Genomic DNA, 8,397 nt, shown 5'->3' with positions numbered 1-8,397 from the left:
GGAGGTAACCGCGCGATCTGCTCGGGCCGGATGAACGCGCACACTCCCGCACGGCAGCGCCCCAAGCGGCAGACGGCCGCGTACATCGCTCCCGGCACCCGCCTGGAGCCCGCCCTTGGCACACTAGCCAGTATATTTCAGGCACTATAATGGAGGAAAGATTTTTTGCTTCCGATGAACCTAGTTCTTTGCCCCTGTGTTTTTAAATACGTGAAGTGGTTAGCACGTCGTCCTCACGCAGCTTTGTATCGTCGTAGCATCGCTGATTGTCCGAACGAAGCTTGCAGCTAAGCCAATGCAGCGACCGAAGCTGTGTGTGTGTGTGTGTGCATCGCCTCCTGTGTGTTGTGGACGCGTTCGTTTCGCGATGAAATGCGACATTGTACTTCTGCGGGTGGATAGTGCTTCCCATGGTCTGGATTATCTTTCTCGAACGACGTACCACTCAACCTCGCATGGGGTATGTGCAGTGTGCCTGGCTAAAAGCCTTCTCGCTTGCGCGCCAGACTTGTGACTTGCTGCTCGTCCCCGCAAACCGGGTGTGAGGTGAGTGCCGAATTTACGACGGGCAGGAGGAGGCAACTCATCGTCTGTCAATCGCGGTTGAGACTTGCAACGCATGTTGTGACGTTGCGTTCGTTCGAAACGCATCTCTGGATTGTTTTGAAGTTGAATAAAATGTAGGCGTCAAACCCGGGCATTCGGCTCAGGGCGTTCTCTGCGTTTGCACCAAAGAAGTGCCACGGGACTTTCTTTATGGTACGTACTCACGTAAGATAAAATCCACGTCGTGTTATGGCCGTTTTGCATTCAATACAAACGGTTAAGCGTTTGTTTACACTTGTTTCGTTTGTCGTAAAATGTCCAAGCACTCCGGCACTCCGCTGGCAGATCAGCCGGCGAGCCGACGCTGAGCAGACGACTCATCTCTTTGCCGGAAGTGCGTGAAAAAGCCGCCCAATAGCAGGATGTCTAGCTCATGACGAACATCTGGGAATCGATGATGTAGACATGTGAAGATGGCGGCGTCCAAAAACACGAAGGAAAGGGTGAGAAAAAAGCGACAAACTTTGCAACAAAAGTGTGAGCTTTCCGCTGCGCGTAAAAGAGTAATACTTGGCACAGGTGACGTTGGCGACCCAATCTAGCGATTGCGCTAGTTCATTTAGTGTGCTCAAAATGCCTTTCAAGGCCCCTTTAAACCAATCAATGACTAACCATGACTATCTCATGATATAGCCCTACCACATTTTTGTCCCACGTGATTTTCCTTATCGGAACCTTCAATTTGATACCCCGGACACCCAGTGGCATCATTGTGAATTTTAACCTAATTTATGACGCATTTTGACTATGTCATGATAATAATCAGGAAGCCCGTGATTACCCTCATCGAGACCTTTACTTTGATACGCCCTAGCGTCATGAACCTGAATTTTAACCGAATCTTTGATTTACCATGACTACGTCATGATATATCCATATCTCATGTTTGTCCCGAATGATTCCCCACATCGAGACCTTGAATTTGATTCCCCACATGCCCTCGCAGCGTCATTTTGAATTTTAACCCAATCTATGACTCATTATGACTGCCTGATGACTACAATCAGGAAGCATTTTTTTTTATTTCCCCCGCGTGATTCCGTTAATCCGGACCTTTCATTTGATACCTTACACGCCTTAGCCTCATCAGTTTCACTTTTCACCCAATCTAATGCGGTCATTATTCTGTCTTAAGGGGCGCTGCCCAGTCAATTCAGGTAATTCATTTGAAACAGTAGAAAGGACAGCCCCCGCCCCCATTTCCCCCCGGCTCTCACCTCTTCCTTTGTGACCCCTAGTATATCAAGCCGTTAACAGTAGCAGGCGAACAACCAGCACGCCAGCGCCGCCGTGTGCTTTCCCACCACCCTTTCCCACGCTCTTAGTGGATCCGTCAGGAGGAAAAGTTAAGACAACCCTTTTTTATGACCTCACCAGTCAATTATCACTCACGCGCCCAGCCGCGAAAATTAGGTATACAGCAAGTGCTTATGGCCATAAAAATTCAACAAGAAACTAACAAAAATCAGACACCACCTCCCTCCCAACCGATCATGCAGATCGCGATTGGTGCCATACCCGCAGGTAACTTGAATTCCGAGCCCACAGTGACGCATGAAACTTAACAGCCAACCATAGCTGCCTGCTAGGCTACTCATATGTACTCAAACTCTAAATGGACTTAAAACTCCTATTTACTCAGAACTAAAAATGTACTCAAAACTCAATATGTAATCAAACTCAAAATGTGCTCAAACTCAAAATGTACTCAGAACTCAAAATGGACTCAAACTCAAAATGAACTCAAAATGGACTCAAACTCAAAATGTACTCAGAACTCAAAATGGACTCAAACTCAAAATGGACTCAAACTCAAAATGTACTCAGAACTCAAAATGAGCTCAAACTCAGAACTCAAAATGAGCTCAAACTCAAAATGGACTCAAACTCAAAATGTACTCAGAACTCAAAATGGACTCAAACTCAAAGGGTACTCAGAACTCAAAATGGACTCAAACTCAAAATGTACTCAGAACTCAAAATGGACTCAAACTCAAATTGTACTCGGAACTCAAAATGGACTCAAACTCAAAATGTACTCAGAACTCAAAATGAACTCAAACTCAAAATGTACTCAGAACTCAAAATGGACTCAAACTCAAAATGTACTCAGAACTCAAAATGGACTCAAACTCAAAATGTACTCAGAACTCAAAATGGACTCAAACTCAATCGGACTCAAACTCAGTCGTGATCACTCGGCTCAAACTCACTCAAGCTCAAACTCACCATGCCACGCTATCCTCGCGCTCACTCAAACTCAAACTCACGCGTGAGTTTGAGTTTGAGTCCAAATGAGTCTGAGTGAGTGGACTCATGAGTGAGTTTGCCGACCTCTGCATACAATACAATAGGGCTGCTGCCATCGACCACGGAACTCCGAAGTGGGCGTCAAATTTCCCCGTCAAACATGCCTAACAGCACAGACCCTGCTCCAAGCACTGCCTATTTCTTCCTTCTCTGTAGCGATAAAGGCGACTGAGACGTTCATGCATTTCTCGAAGACCACGTATGAACGCGACGCAGCCGGGCAGGGACATTCACTATGGAAGCGGTGCGACCGAATACGCTGGCCACGAACTCGCCTTGTCTCCCATGAAGCTGACAAGCTGAAAGTGCGAGATCAGTGGGGCGAACAGAAGACTCTTTGGGACTCCGACCAGCCCGTTTCCACCCACACGCACAGTGGATGTATGCCGCCTCGGAAATAAAACAACAACAACAAAAAACAGACGGGAGCTGTTGGGCTATTGGATGCAGTTACCTGGCGAGGGCATTACTAAATAATGATGCTCTCTAGCACCCCGTTCAAAATTGACAAGAGAAAAACGCCGGGTAAGAGACTCACCCTTGCAGTCGGGCAATTTTGCAGCGTCGCGATCCCGGAGGGGGACTAGGGGAGGCGGGGACTCATTGGACGGCCCGCGACTTCCGCTCCTGCGTCCTCGGGATCGATGTCGTGCCGATGAAAACGAGGAACCTCCCAGTCGCCGCCGCCGAGGAACGAGGTGGCACGCGCTTAACCCGCGCGACCCTCGCTTCGGCCTCGTCTTCTGTGCTCGAGGCCCATCCGCGAGCCAGTCGGATAGTCAACGCTGCCGTTAAAACGTCGTGTCTCTGCACCTTGTTAAGGACGTCATGTATACAAAACACAACTTCGTTGCCCTGGGAACATAGAACTAACCCCCTGACAACTCACTCAGCTCATATCGAGTCACACAAGACGCTTTCTAAAGCGGGAAAACGCTATAAATAATAAAAATGGAGGAAGCTCACACTAACACGTAAGACGTGAAGGTACCGAAGCTGTACGCAACCTTCACGACCATCTCGACGGCTTAAAGGGACACTGAAGTGAATTTGTCAAGCTTCCGGTTTTGCTTGCACTGCGTAGACTGGCTCAAATTACCACACCTTTGATCGTTTATCCCGTTGATAAGTCGGTAATTATTTTATAAAGCGGGAAAGAAGAAAAGCTACCACGCGTGGTCTGTGGCGGTCGCACCAACTAAAGGCTGTGACGTCGGGAGGAGGTGGCACCGCGATTGGACGATGTCCACGGTTAGCATTCAAACAAGTTTCGGTTTCGGTTCTGTAGAACAACATGCTTGACATCCGACGGCAACGTTGGATGGGCATTCTCGATATCTCAGTAATCGTCGCACCGCGCTTCTGCCATGTTCTTGGCTGTAATATGCCTAAGATAAGCCTCCCAGGTCGGCTTGGCATCGTAGAAATCACTAGTCGAGGCCTTCGAAGTGGATGAACGCCCTCCGTGTCACCGCAGACGTTCAAATTCCATGCGCTTTTCCCGCAGATTTGGAGCTTGCCTCACTCATGCCTGTATCGTAAAAAGCGTGTTCCCACCAGGCCAAGGGTGTGCTGATTCTGGTCTGTGCCCACTGCCCGCAAGCAGTCGGTGCTTGTTGCAACAGCACGCCAACGAGAACTGGCTAGCGCGTCAGTGTCAGTCTGCGCGCGTTGCGCGAACTCGCTCGTGGAGCAGAGAACGTTATGGGACAAAAACGGTGAACTCAGGTTAGAAAACATCGGCCGCAAACGAAAAAATGAACTTACAAAAAAAAAAGCATGCAACCTCGGGGATTGGAACTTGCGACTTGCAAAACAAAAGCCCTAGTGCTTCAGACCACTCGGCCACGAGCCGGCCCTGACCAAATCGGATAAGTGACGTATATAATGTACAACCAGTTTACACTTTTATTTAGTTTTAGCATTTCAAGTACTTTAGGTAAGGTGGCTAAAATGGGCTAGAATTCTAGCCAGAATTCTGGCTAGACTTCTAGCTAGAATTCTGGCTATAATTCTAGCCACCCTACTTTAGGTGACTATTTGTTGTATAGCGCTCGTGCAGTAAACGTCCCCCAAATTTCCAGAATATCTCATGTCTAGCAATTTCCTTTCTTAGATGGAAAAGCGTTCGCAGATGTGTGGTCGTGCTGCTGACCGCTGTGCTTGTTCACCCAGCGCAAAAAAGTGCTTCCAGCTCTCTAGTTTTGCGCTGTACGGTAAAAGTTTCAGTTGATTTTATTTCCTTAGTACAAACTAACAAAGTACAGAAACGTATATTCTTCTATTCACAAACGTGTTGTGGCTTAGTTTCAACTGAGCGAGCGAATTGAGACGACCCGTCGGCGGCCGGCGGACTAAACGCTGGGCCGACTGACTCGGTCGGAAGGTCGGCGAGCCGTGCAGTAGCGCAGCCAATTGCCAACTCATTTCCTCTTGACGTCACATGAAATCGCCACAGAAAATGGATGAGGGTGCAGATAGGAGGAGAGAATTTTCGAATTGATTTTTCTACTAAATAAATTCGTGTAAACGCGCTCAGAGTGGTCGAAACATGGCCTATGGACTCTGGACTACAAGTAACCGCAGCCTGGTTATAAATAGCATGTAACAACAATAAAAGCTCTCTTTTCCGTGGGTACGAGGTGGCGTCTGCATCTCTCTGCCACGTATGGTGACTCGGTGGGCTTGAGATACAACATAATGGCGACGAGGTAACCCTTTTCGGCTGCGGGCGGAACGCCCCGTCAGCACTCAAGTACGGCATACTGCAATCTTCTTCAATGGCACTGACGCCGCCACCGCTGCCGTTTCTACCGACACCGGGTAAGCCCGCCATACCATGGACGCAATGGCGTCGATTTGATTTGGAGGTGAGAGCAGGCTCTTTGATTTGGAGGTGAGTGTCCTCAGTGGACAAGAGGGGGCGAAAGCAAAAAGCCGACTTGTAAAAGAATTAGACGACAATGGGTGCGAACGCTGCTGAAGGAGACCACCGACGACGATCAGGCCACGGACGCCAAGCGAAAGTGCAGGGTCCGTCCGGACGCTGAACACCGCGTTTCGGAAAAAGCGAGACGTACACGTGGCTGCAATCCCGCTGAGGGCTTCCCCGTCGCGAAGGCGAGGTTTGAGCGGGAGGAGTCTGTGGCCAACCAACAACCCAAAACATGCACCCCTCTGTCAAACGACGACGATGGTTGAACTCGAATCTTTCTAGTTACGAATTCTTTGGTTGTCGTCTCAATTTTCCAAGCGGCTTCGACCATGTCGATATAAAGCCCAATAAAGATAAAATAAATGTCAATATGGAGCCAGCGGATAGACACCAACTTCATAACGCGAGGGACCATGGTTCGATTCCGGCCACGGTGAAGCGTTTTTAAAGACGATATTCTTTCTTGAGTTAATTGAACACAGCAATTTTGGTCTGTCGGCATGTCTATGTGTGACTCGATTCAGCCACCCGGCCAAAGTGAAACAAAATCAGTGCAATAGTCTTACATACTCACAGCCAAATCCTAACGTCTAAGTCCGGTGTCTATGTTCATACTTGTCAACATCGTTGAACAAGATCAAGACATTACGCAAATGTAAGGCAGAGTATCAACCCATAAGTGATATTTGCAGTGTTCCTTTATTAAAGCATTCTGGATGCTTGGTTTTCAAATGATATTCTACGTCTCCTGCAGAAAACCGTCGCCTGATGTTTCCCGGGCTCCTTGCGGCATTTGAGGCAACAGCAACGGCAACAGCAACGAAAGGTTCCACTAGATGGATTCCACGTTCCGCTTGGAACGAACGTGGAGTACGGCAACGTAGTTCTATAAAGGTGGAAGTAGGGAGCATCGATTCACGCGCGTCTCCGCCGTACTGTAGCGCTAGCATCGAAACCCGACCTCTAGCAGTGGAACGTGGTAAATTTAAACCGACTTGAGCAAACCTTTAGAGTGTTTACCTTGGGAGGAGCGCAATGAAAAAAGGAACGGCATTATAGGTGAGCCGGAAAACATAGGCATTTACATGCCAAATGTCGACAAAGAACGTCTTTTGTCGACACTTACAAAGAAAGCAGCGGTCGAAAGTTACTCTTACATTTATCTTGGTAGTCTCATAATTCAATAGTCTGTTTTTGTTTTTGTTTATGTCTGGCACGTGCAGTACGCAGTGAACTTCTAAAAACCACGTTTTGCGCTTCGTTTTTTTTTTTTGTTGTTGTTGATGTTGTTGATTAAATTTTTTTTCTTGTATTGTCAACATGTTTTTGCTCGAAAATTACGGTACCTATCTTCTTGACATCCTTACCTTTTTGCTCAAAGTTTTAGCCATTTTTATTACGCATCCTGTATCATTTGTAAACTGCATTCTACTTTGTTTTTGATGCGATATGCTGACTTATGTATTCTGTTTTGCTACATTGTTTCTTTGTGCATTCTACTTTGTTTTTGAAGCGATAAGCTGGTTTATGTATTTTATTTTGCTGCACTGTTTCCTTGTTGTTACTAATTTTTACGCATTACTCCCGTATCTTCGAGACAAACGTGTACTTTTCCTTTTTCTGCCCCCCTTACTCAATGCCCTACACAGTGGACCTGTAAGCTACTCGTAAATAAATGAATAAGTGGCCAATTTTTTCTTTCACTTCGCCGTTTTCTCGTCACAGACGCCATTAGTGGGAACACTAACACTTCGCTTTAAAAAGATCCGCTGCTCATTAACCTTCACAGAATGAAGTGGCCCTGAATGTCTTTCTCACGTTTTCAGGGCCAATCCCCCTTAGTGGGCGTGAGCGTGTGTCATGTGATTACCCCCACGTGCTCACTCCTCGTGCCCAGGCCTGGACAGAACCAAGCAGCCCTCCGCTGCTCGGCAAGGGTCAGAAAAAATTTCCCGGTGGACCAGCGTGCGACGTCTCATGACCGTGGGCAGACCCTCCGTCAGCCGGGGTTGAAGAGCCACTCCATTGCGTAGTCCGGGGTGGGTCGCTAGATTTAAAAGAGGTGAGTTCCTTTCACGGCATCCTTACCATTGGCTGGGAGGTGGTAGTGCCTAAGCCACACTGCCAGCAGACGCTCGCAGCCCGCTGTACAGGGCGCCATCCATGCGGTTTGCTGGATCTATCGCTACAGAGTGGATGAGGCGGCCTGTAAAAATTAGGGCAAATCGTCGTTCGATACGGGGGAAGAGCAACCTGCGCGGCCCCGAATCGTCACTGCCGAGTTCGCCGTAACGCACACCAACAGTGCGCCTCATAATCTGACCATAGTAGAAATTCAGCTCAATGAACAAGACACAAAGGAGGACAACCAGGACGGGTGCTGACCCTCAGCTACAAATTTATTCATTAAGACTATTTATGCATTCAGCGAACTCGCACTCTGCGCATGAGTACAGCGTACTAGAAGAGAGAGGTGTATCGTTCGGGGCCGATTAGGGGGGTCCATTTTGCGATGGAAATTTCTGCTGAGGAACTCTTGTTGTACG

The sequence above is a fragment of the Haemaphysalis longicornis genome, unplaced genomic scaffold (assembly GCF_048455015.1).
Source record: "Haemaphysalis longicornis isolate Haplotype H1 unplaced genomic scaffold, Haemaphysalis longicornis Haplotype H1 scaffold_12, whole genome shotgun sequence".
In the NCBI taxonomy this organism is placed as follows: Eukaryota; Metazoa; Arthropoda; class Arachnida; order Ixodida; family Ixodidae; genus Haemaphysalis; species Haemaphysalis longicornis.
This window is presented reverse-complemented; position numbering follows the sequence as displayed.